This window comes from Leptonychotes weddellii, unplaced genomic scaffold (genome assembly GCF_054177405.1).
Source record: "Leptonychotes weddellii isolate Sample4059 unplaced genomic scaffold, ASM5417740v2 HiC_scaffold_2336, whole genome shotgun sequence".
In the NCBI taxonomy this organism is placed as follows: Eukaryota; Metazoa; Chordata; class Mammalia; order Carnivora; family Phocidae; genus Leptonychotes; species Leptonychotes weddellii.
The window spans coordinates 3,195-13,510 of NW_027823176.1; the positions used below are offsets into that span (position 1 = coordinate 3,195).

General features: G+C 40.9%; 1 pseudogene; it reads right to left on the reverse strand.

Annotated features, from left to right (window-relative positions):
* Positions 1-1,230: 1,230 nt before the first annotated feature.
* On the reverse strand, positions 1,231-1,587 carry LOC102744488 (ubiquitin-conjugating enzyme E2 D3 pseudogene; annotated as a pseudogene).
* Between the last annotated feature and the right edge of the window lie 8,729 nt (positions 1,588-10,316).

Here is a 10,316-nt window from a genome sequence, read left to right on the forward strand (position 1 = left end):
CACTGATTTATTTTTCTTCATTGTCAGTTCTGTCCTTTGTGGCTTCTGATTATGATTTTTATTTGAATTGCATTTTTTATATTCTTATCATATTTACTCATTGCATCTAGGTCCTCTATAATTCTGCTTTGTTCTCAGCCTGTCCTTCATCAGAGTCTGACATCTTGTATTATTTTTCATTTCTTTTTAAAACCTACATTTTCTACATTTCTTGAGAATACAGAAATGCAGAGCCAATTCCTTCTATTCTGAAAGGGAACTTTTTTCACAGGTATGCTCTTTATCTACATCTTAAGGGGTACCTTCTCCATCTTTCATATTGCAGAATGTTTTAATAGGTCCCATGTTTGTTTGTTTGTTTATTTGTTTTCCGTTTTACTCATTCTGCTCATAGTAACTGCTTGCCTGTAAACAGAGTCGGTTGATTCTTTTTGGAGTGCTGCAGTGAGGTGAGGGGCCACAGTGAGGTGAGGGGCTCTTTATATAAACTGGTTTAACAGCCCAGCAACCCAAGAAGGCGGCGAGAGAACCAGAGTGTGGGCCTCCTAGCAGGGGGACTGAAGCTTGGCACTGTTTTCTTCTTCTTGTGTGGAGAAGCCTTTGTGCCAGGGGTCGGCTTTCTGAACATCCAGCATTGGCACAGCATCCATTGCTCTCCATACAGTGGCTGAGCCTGGATGCTCCTTGGTGCTGCTGCATCCGGAATTTGCCCCAGATGCACTGCAGACTCTCTCGTTGCTATAGCGGCCACAGGCACCCTGGGACTCCTCAGGGCTTTAAATTGCTATTGACCTGGAGGGGTGAGGTGGAGTTCAGCCCATCCTCCTCACAGCAGCGAGTGGGCTTTCTGAGACACAAATGGGATCGTGTTCTTTCTTTGCTTAAAATGCTTCAGTGGGTCCTCCTTGTCTTTGGATAGAGTTTCAAGGCTCTGTATATAACTCCCTCTCCTGCCATATCTCCCCTGATCCATGCCTTAGAAGTGAACCACACTGATTTTTTTTCATTGACTCAAATGAGGCATGCTTTCTCTTCTATTCAAACCGATACACATACACTTACTTCTGCCTGAAATACTCCCCACTCTGCCCTCTTCCTATACATGTTTCCATGCATATACACACTCATATACAACCCAGTTAACATACAAAGTCATTTTCTCTCTCTCTGTTAATGGTAATTTAAAGTTTATTCAGCTATACCGCAAGGTATTCTGACTTTAAGGGAGCATCACATGGCATACTTCTGAGTTTATTCTCAAGATATTCTGTTGTACTTATCTCTGTTTTATAGATCTATGAAGTCTCTGGCACTAGGGGGTCATCTGGGTTTGGATCACATAGCAGTGAACAAATGGATAAAAGAACTTTAGAAATAGTTAAAGCAGGAGACCACTGTGATCTTCAAATGCCAAGACAAATGCTGCCATTACTGTTAATATTTGGATGATAAATTCTTGTTATAAATGCAACCTTAGGTGGTTTGAAGGGGTAAGTTTGTAGGAAAATAAAATGAAAAAAAAAAAATTACAATGCCTTGACATGGGCTCTCATTAGGTCTCATAATTGTGGCTTGCCAAAGAAACATACCATCCCCAACTGGACCTGCAGAATATAGTTCTCTGCTCTCCTACTTTATGCTCCCAAGGCAACCTGTATCCATTAGAGCACTTATCACTCTCTGTTACAATTATGTGTTTGGTTGTAAAACCCCTATTTACAGGGTAGAAGCCACAGCTGTTTTCTTTACCATTATAATTTCAGTGTATATAGGTCAGTGCCTGGCACATGGTATGTACATATTTGTTGAATGAATGAATGAATGAATGAGAACATTAAAATTTTCAGTTGTTGCTGGCCCAACCTCATCCTTTGAAATTCACGGCTGTTACTGGGTTCTGTCAGGGTCTCTTTTCCCTACTCCCTGAGATACTTTAGTATCTTTCTTCAGTGTAGACCAGGTCTGTACTACATCGGTGAAACTGGATTAATTGTATGAGAAGATTACATTTGACAACAATATAAGCACTTACCACAGGGTCTGGTACCTAGAAATTGCTTAATAAATATATTTTTACTATTAGAAGTTAGTAGCAGCATTAGGGAATAAAGAAAACATTGAGTCTTTCCCTACTTACCTTCATGCAAATGGAGGCAATCAGAAGAGGAGGAGAGGACTCTACTGAAGAGGGCTAACTAGGGTGTAGTCTTTTGGGAAATCTTAGGTTTCATTCAAAGAGGGAAGGTACCCGCCATAATGTAGAATTACCCTTGAGACATAGTTAGGGTCAAAAGGCAAGGTGAATTGGGTGTGGCATAAATGGGATGGAGTTCAGCAAGTAAGGAAGGGGATAGAATGAGAAGTTTGGGTATTGACTGGTGGATGTCAATAAGGGGAAAATGGAAACTTTGGGAATATGAATAGAATAGAGACATCCTAAAGGTGTGAGGGAGAGGAGTTGAAAGATGGTTATTATTTTGGAATTAGAATGACCTAAGTAAGAGAAGACAGGTACAGATAAACTTTTGTTTAACAAATATTTTTGAATACTTCTCAAGAAATATTATTAGCTGGGCACCATGTTAAGTGCTGGGGATTCACCGATGAAGTAAATAGCTACCACCCATTTCTTTTTTTTTTTTTTTAAAGGATTTTATTTATTTGACAGAGACAGCGAGAGAGGGAACACAAGCAGGAGGAGTGGGAGAGGGAGAAGCAGGCTTCCTGCCCAGCAGGGAGCCCGATGTGGGACTCGATCCCAGAACCCTGGGATCATGACCTGAGCTGAAGGTAGACGCTTAACAACTGAGCCACCCAAGTGCCCCTAGCTACCACCCATTTCTTCATGGAATTTACAGTCTGGTGAGGAATACAGATGTACATCATATACTTATCTGTAAAATTTTGAACTGTAATAAATGCCTTCAGGAAAAGTAGAGGTTATTAGGACAGCATATTAACAGGCAGAATTAATTGAGTTGGGGGTAGGGATATAATGTCTCTTTGAGAAGGTGACATTTCAGCTGTGGTTAGTGAGTAAGAATTAGTTAGGGAAGGGTGGAAATAAGAGTGTTCCAAACACAAGGAACAGCATGTGCAAAGACCCTGAGTTGGGGGGGAAAGGTTATGATCATTTTGAGAAATGAAAAAAAGCCAGAGTGGCTAGAACTAGTAGTGCTTCCAAAGGAAAGACTAGAGAGATTGGCAGAAAACATGGATAGGATTTAGAATTTCATCCTAAGTATAATGAAGTTATCAAACCCTTTGTCATCAAAAGGTTTCATCAGGCAAATGGCACAATCCACTGTATATATTGAGATCATTCTGGTGATTCTTTAGGAAATATATTGGTCAGGATACAGGGAAACCAGGCTTTTGAAGAGTCATAGAAAAGATGATGGTGTCTAGGATTAAGGGGGGACATTCACTGAGATTCTTGCATTTATCCATGTTTATCCCCTACTCCTGCATCATCCTCTTAGCCACTTGCATACCCCCCCCCCAGGCCTCTTATACACTTTTGTGTGCTTGCGCATTAGTGCCCACATTTCCTCATCAGGCAGATCCTGTAGACTCCAGTGTTTATACAGAATGTTTCAAACAGTCTAGACCCAGGAGGAGTAGGAGAGTCAAGCTTGTGCTCTGTTCTTTCACTTCAGCAGTGGAATAGAACATCTGTGTATAGAGAACGTTTGGTAGGGCAGAGGTTATAACAGTGCTCTGCTGTAATATGGAAAGATGGAACTCCACACTCAGGAGCTTGGGTGATTGCTGGCTGGAAGGAGATATTGGAGCCTCAATTCTCTTGATTTAACCATAGAAGAGGAGGTAGCAGGGTCAGGGCAAGGGCCAGCCAGGCTCATTTTTTATATGTTCCTTATGTGCTGATTGTTGTTGCAATGAGAGTTGACCCTTAACAGGGCCATTGATGTGATAAAAGTTTTTCCCACACACTTCACAGTTGAGAGATGACTAGGAAGGGTAAGGGCTTTATCCTAAAGTGCTAAGGCTCAGTGATCATTTCTTTTCTTTTCTTTTTTTTCCCCTCCTCTCACTTCCCAGTTACTTGTAACTCCAAGTCAGATTGATGGTTTGTTTGTGGTACCTTGAGAGAGCCATAATGAGCTGTTTGTATCCCAGTGTGTTTCAACTCATAAATGATGTCTGTTTAGTGGTCCATGGCTCACTGGGCTAGAGCTTGTTGCTAATGAAGCCTAGGTCATGGTTTCCATTTCAGTACAGTTCTCTTGGGTTCACTTTGTTATATTTACTGCCAGAGGCTATGCCCGTAATCTTATGCATTCACCCTTTGGTTTTTTAAGACCATAGGATGAGGCAGTAAGAAAAGATCAACATGAAAGTGACCTACTCCTGCAAAACTAATACAGCATACTCATTTTTCTGATGGTGGGTTATTTGTGTTGTCTTCATTAGTAGCACTACTGAGCATCTTGCTCTTCCTCTGTGTTTTTCAACCTGCTCTGTCTCTCAATAGCCAGGTCAGAGTCCCCTTCCTTATTTAGAAGTCTAACTTGATCTGCTATGACCTCACACCCCCAACATCCTTTTCAGCACTTAACGATTTCCATTTTTAATTTTGTCTATTTCTAACATTCTTCCAGCTAGCTGTGCAAATGTGGACAAGTCACTGCACCTCTCTGGTCGCAGTTTCCTCATCTGTAAAATGAGCATGTTAGATTAAATCTAAGGTCTACAGTCTATGTCACCACTCATGCCAACTACCTAGTAAAGTATCTGATATGTAAACTGAGGTCAATGGCAGACACGGCTCCTATCCTCAAGGAGCTTATAGTCTAATAGGGGCAGGGACTATACATAATAAATAAGTAAATATAAAAGTAAATAAACATAAAAGTACAACTTTTGATGTTGGCAGGATGGATTGAATGGAATAGATACAATGGGGAGAAAATTGGGGAGATGTGAATTTGAAGATCTAGAATTTGAAGAGAAGTCAAAGGATGAGAAGTTACTAGCCATATAGATAAGAAGGGGAAGAATATTTGAGGCAGAGAGAGTAGGATATGCAGAGGTTCTGAGGTAAGTAAGAACTTAATGTTTAAGGAACCAGCAGTAAGCCACTGGGTCTGGAGGAAAATATATGAAGGAAAGATATGGATTTGAAGTGTATTTAAGAGGCAAAAGTGATCAGCCAGAAAATTATCAGGAGCTGTGGGTGCCTCCAGGTATTTAAGGTATCAGCCAAGGACTTGGTAGTGTGACACTTCATACCAAATTAGCCCAGACTCATGGTGGCAATAGAGAAAGTAGTTGCTAAAAACAAGTTATTTCTTTTCTCCTTTGCTGATAGGAAGTGGGAAGGGCCTACTAGCCCATTGCCTTAGTCTCAACATTAAATGGCATAGCCTGCAATTTCTGGCAGGTGGAAATTACTAAGAGGGATAATTGATGCCCTTAAAAACTTGCCTAACTGAGCTTTGTGCAACATATTTTGGGAGTTCACCAGCAAAGTTTGTGTGTTGACACAGATGATGTCCATGCTAAGACTTGTTTGGGTGGAAAATTTAGTAGCTTGGTAGGGCATGGATAGAACACAGCTCTCCCTTTTTACCAGACATGTTTATATGCTAGGTAGTTCATAACTTAGTCCTTTTCCCTTCTCTGCCTACCAACAGAGAACCATTTGCTTTTAGTCCCTCCTGTATTCTACTGGCAGACTAATCTTCAAATGCAGTTTTTATCGTGTCTTCCCCCATCCGTGAGCCTGTGATAACTCCCCTGTACTTGTTGTGTCACGTTCAGAATTCATACTAGAATTCAAAGCCTTAAATGATCTCCAGCCGCTTCTCCTTTTAAACCCCAGCCAGAGAATATCCTTCAGTCATTTTGATTTCTTCAAGACCTAGCCCTACCACCCTCAGTGAGCCTTCTCCCTCCAGCCCGGATTTATGCTTTCTTGTCGTGGAGTAGTGGGAACAGCCCATTGAGCTCAGACAATGCACCGAACCCCTCCAGATGATCACCATAAACTCTATTTCAGTATTTAGTGATCTTCTGCCTTTATTCATTTGTACCAAGGGTGTTCTTTAATTGTTGCATGCTTCAGTGCTTTCTCAGTGTGCTTTCAGACCCTAGGAGCAGGAACCTAGTCTGCAGATCTTGTTGATCAAAACCAAGGCTTGGAAACTTAACAATGCTGCAGTGAGAAGGGCAGTAGATTTGGAGTCAGACTGATCTGGGTTTGAATGACATTGTTCTCACTAGTTTATGACCTTGGGAGGGCTACTTTACCTTTGCATATGCTCCTTATTCTTAGGCTTCTGCATTGATTTCCTTCTGTGCCAGGAAGTGGTGGCATGAAGCAAGCGCAGTATCTTAGCAGACATTCCACTGGGAATTTTGGAGCGAACACTTGTAGTGGCCACCCAGGTTACCATTTTCCTCATTCTGGTTGATAGAATTGGAATGAAGAGAAAAAAAATTCTGGCAGAAATGAGCCTGGGAAGGAATATTTTTCTGGAGAAATGTGCTTGAATCTTAGAGAAAAATGATCCATTTTGTAGAAAATAACTTATGAGCCAGTGTGCTTTTGGCTCTCTAGATTTGATTTCTCTAACAAACAGTATCTAACAGATACACAATTGTCAGGTGTTCTAATCTTCAACAACAATCTTCATTCAAAAAATAGTGAACTGTACCTACAAGTACATTTGATTTTTGGATAGTAATTTTGAGTCCTAAGTTTTTCCAGTAATCTGATCATGTGAGTAATGATTTTAACCCTCCCCTTCTTCATCCTCTCTACTTCCTTAGGCCTTCATGCATTTCGGATACTGAGGCACACAAAGATGGTTTTGTTATGATCAGACTCACACCTCAAGTCTTTATTAAGAGTTTTATTTTATTTTTTTTAATTTTTTAAGATTTTATTTACTTATTTATCAGAGAGAGAGAGAGTGTGCATAAGCAGGGGAAGCAGAAGGCAGAGGGAGAAGCAGGCTCCCTGCTGATCAAGGAGTCCGATACGGGACTCGATCCCAGGACCCTGGGATCATGACCTGAGCCGAAGGCAGACACTTAACCGACAGAGCCACCCAAGTGTCCCTTTATTAAGAGTTTTAGAGGCAGGCAGCTCTGGTTTAAATCCCACTTCTCCTGCACTTCCTGCCTCATGCTAGGCAAGTTGTTTTACCTCTCTGAGCCTGTTTCCTCAACTATAAATGAGATAAATTTTGTGACATCTCAATCACAATGCCTGGTTCATAGCAGGCAAGCAATGGCTCTTGGTTTCCTTTCCCAGGAGTGCCAAATTTCCATTCCAAGCATTGTTTATTTACCTAGTCTGTCTTACTACAATATTTAAGTGTCTGGATATTATATTGCATAAGAAATATATATAAGATATTTTTAAACACACAGTGTCTTATAATCAAGAGCCAGTCAAAAAGAAAAATAACATCCATATTCCTCACATTCAGAAAGTAAGTTTTGTTTGAGGGTAGCATAGATAGATATTTGAGTTAGCCTAAGTATAAAAGACAAGGCTCTCGGTAATTTCCAGGTTATAGCCACTCTTCACCTACTTCTTAGTTATGTTTTCATTTCTAAATCCCACCTATATCCTAATTACACATCTGTCTTTACTCTGAGGTAGGATTTCTGCCAGTATAGTAAGGGAGCAAAGCTTTTTGTAATAAATGACATCACCTGCCCTGGGGGAAATGATTGCCAATGTGTGTACTCACTCACTCACTCACTCATTCAGTCTGTGTTAGTTAATACTGTGGGTTGCAATTGACAGATTCCCATCTGAAATTAGGGATACCTCTTGGAAGGGCCATCTCTCCTTAGGTGCAGTTGGGCTTCAGGAACAGCTGGAAGCAATAACTTGAATGCCACCATGATTCTGGTTTTTTCTTCTGTGCATTTCTGATTTCACCCTTATCACTTTTTCTGTCACCAGCCACTTTATCCTTTTGGTCCATATGTCAAAGAATCCCTAGTCCAAAAGTTTAGAAAAGGGACACAGTGCTATAGCTTGTATCAGATGCCCATCCTGGGTCAGTCAGCTAGAGTAGGAGGGCATGATCATGTAAAGACATGGTGGCTCCATCAATAATTATGTGTAAAAAAATAATAATATGGTTGAAGTGGGGTGAGGAGAAGCACACAGAAGGAGGGTGGTGAGCACAGAGTTCCAGAGATGCCCACACACCCATCCTGCCATCCTGGGCAGTGGGATCTTAGGTTAAGAACACAAAAAAATATTCCTTAACTGAAGTTGCTTGTAGTCAAGTGATGGGAGATGGATGTGTAATCAAATAAGTACAATAGAGTGATCCTCGTTTTGTATAATGGATGTATGTGTAGATAGGGGTAAGAATAGATGGTCAGTTAGGTTAGATCAGACACAGCTAACCTCTGTTATCAGTAATGGCTACACAGCTGGGTACACTGAAGCCCTTCTGAAAAAACTGGAGCTCCTTGATTTATTGTTCGGTGTTCTGGGGACTAGGGATAGCCGTGGCATTTTCTGAGTATAAACATCATGTGCTTTTTCATCAAGAGGCCTCTTCACCAGAATGCCTTTTTGAATTATTCATTGAGTTCTTTAACAAAGAGAATTAAAGGACACCTTGAGGTTTTATGAGTTTTAGCCACTTGTCCTGTTGTGTTTGAGAGAATTCAGATGATCTGAATATGAGTTCCCTTTGGTAGCTCTCTAAACTGGTATTAATAAGGACGATTCATCAACTTGTTTTATAACTTGGGTGGTCTGGCACTAAACTGCTTGTTAATCACAGATGCCTTGCTTATAAGTTGAAGACATACTTTTGTTCTTTGTGACGGGGCCTGAGAGCCTTTGCCATACCCCCCCATCCTTTGCTATTGTAGTGACCTGCATTATATCCATAAATGGTCTTGTGTATCATCCTTCAGTTTGCTCTTTTTCAGGCAGATCAAACGGATCCTTTTTCCATCTTCTATTACATTGGGTCAACTTTCTGCACCTTACTCCACAAATCCACATCTTTGAAGGTTGGGCGCCTCAGGCTATGCGCAGTTTGCTCCAGTTTCATCATCTTGGTGTTGCCTTTCACCTCTACAGTTTACCAAGGCTTTTCATTGTCCTTCATCTCTTCTCTCTACTGTGCTTGCCCTTATTTTATTTTTTAATTAAACTTTTTATTTTGAGGGACACCTGGGTGGCTCAGTTGATTAAGCATCTGTGTTTGGCTTGGGTCATGATCTTGGGGTCCTGGGATCGAGTCCCACATCGGGCTCCTTGCTTAGTGGGGAGCCTGCTTCTCCCTCTGCCTGCTGCTCTCTCTCTCCCTTTCTTTCTCTCTCTCTGACAAATAAATAAATAAAATCTTAAAAAAATAAATGGACTTTTTATCTTGAGATAATTGTAGAGTCACACGCAGTTATAAGAATTAATACAGAGAGATACCCTATACTAAGTCTCCCCCAGTGGTAACATTGTCTTGCAAAACTATTGTACAGTATCATAACCAGGATGTTAACATTGATATAGTCAGGATATACAACTGCTGCCCTGACATTTTGACCCTTAGGTTCCTTCTCGTCACTCTGTTTCTTACTCATCTCATACACTCTTCTTCCCTCCATCTTCTCACTTGCATATTCATTGTCCAGGGATTTACCCGAGTCAAGGATGCTATAAGCCTAACCTTCTTTTTGATAGGTTGGCTAATTCTCATGTCAGAATTTCTAGGGGGGCACTTGGGTGGCTCAGTCGGTTAAGCGTCTGCCTTCGGCTCAGGTCATGATCCCAGGGTCCTGGGATCGAGCCCCACATCAGGCTCTCTGCTCAGCAGGAAGCCTGCTTCTCCCTCTCCCACTCCCCCTGCTTGTTTCTGCTCTCACTAACTCTCTCTTTGTCAAATAAATAAATAAAATCTTTAAAAAAAAAAATTTCTAGGGACAGCAATTTCCATTCTTCTTTAAGTTATTTACCTGGAATAAATATCATTTGGATGAATCATGGTAGCCTTAAGATTCATGTGAAGAAGCAAAGGAAACAGTCAACAAAACCAAAAGACAGCTGACAGAATGGGAGAAGATATTTGCAAATGACATATCAGATAAAGGGCTAGTATCCAAAATCTATAAAGAACTTACCAAACTCAACACCCAAAGAACAAATGACCCAATCAAGAAATGGGCAGAAGACATGAACAGACATTTCTGCAAAGAAGACATCCAAATGGCCAACAGACATGTGAAAAATGTTCAGCATCACTCGGCATCAGGGAAATACAAATCAAAACCTCAATGAGATACCACCTCACACCAGTAAGAATGGCTAA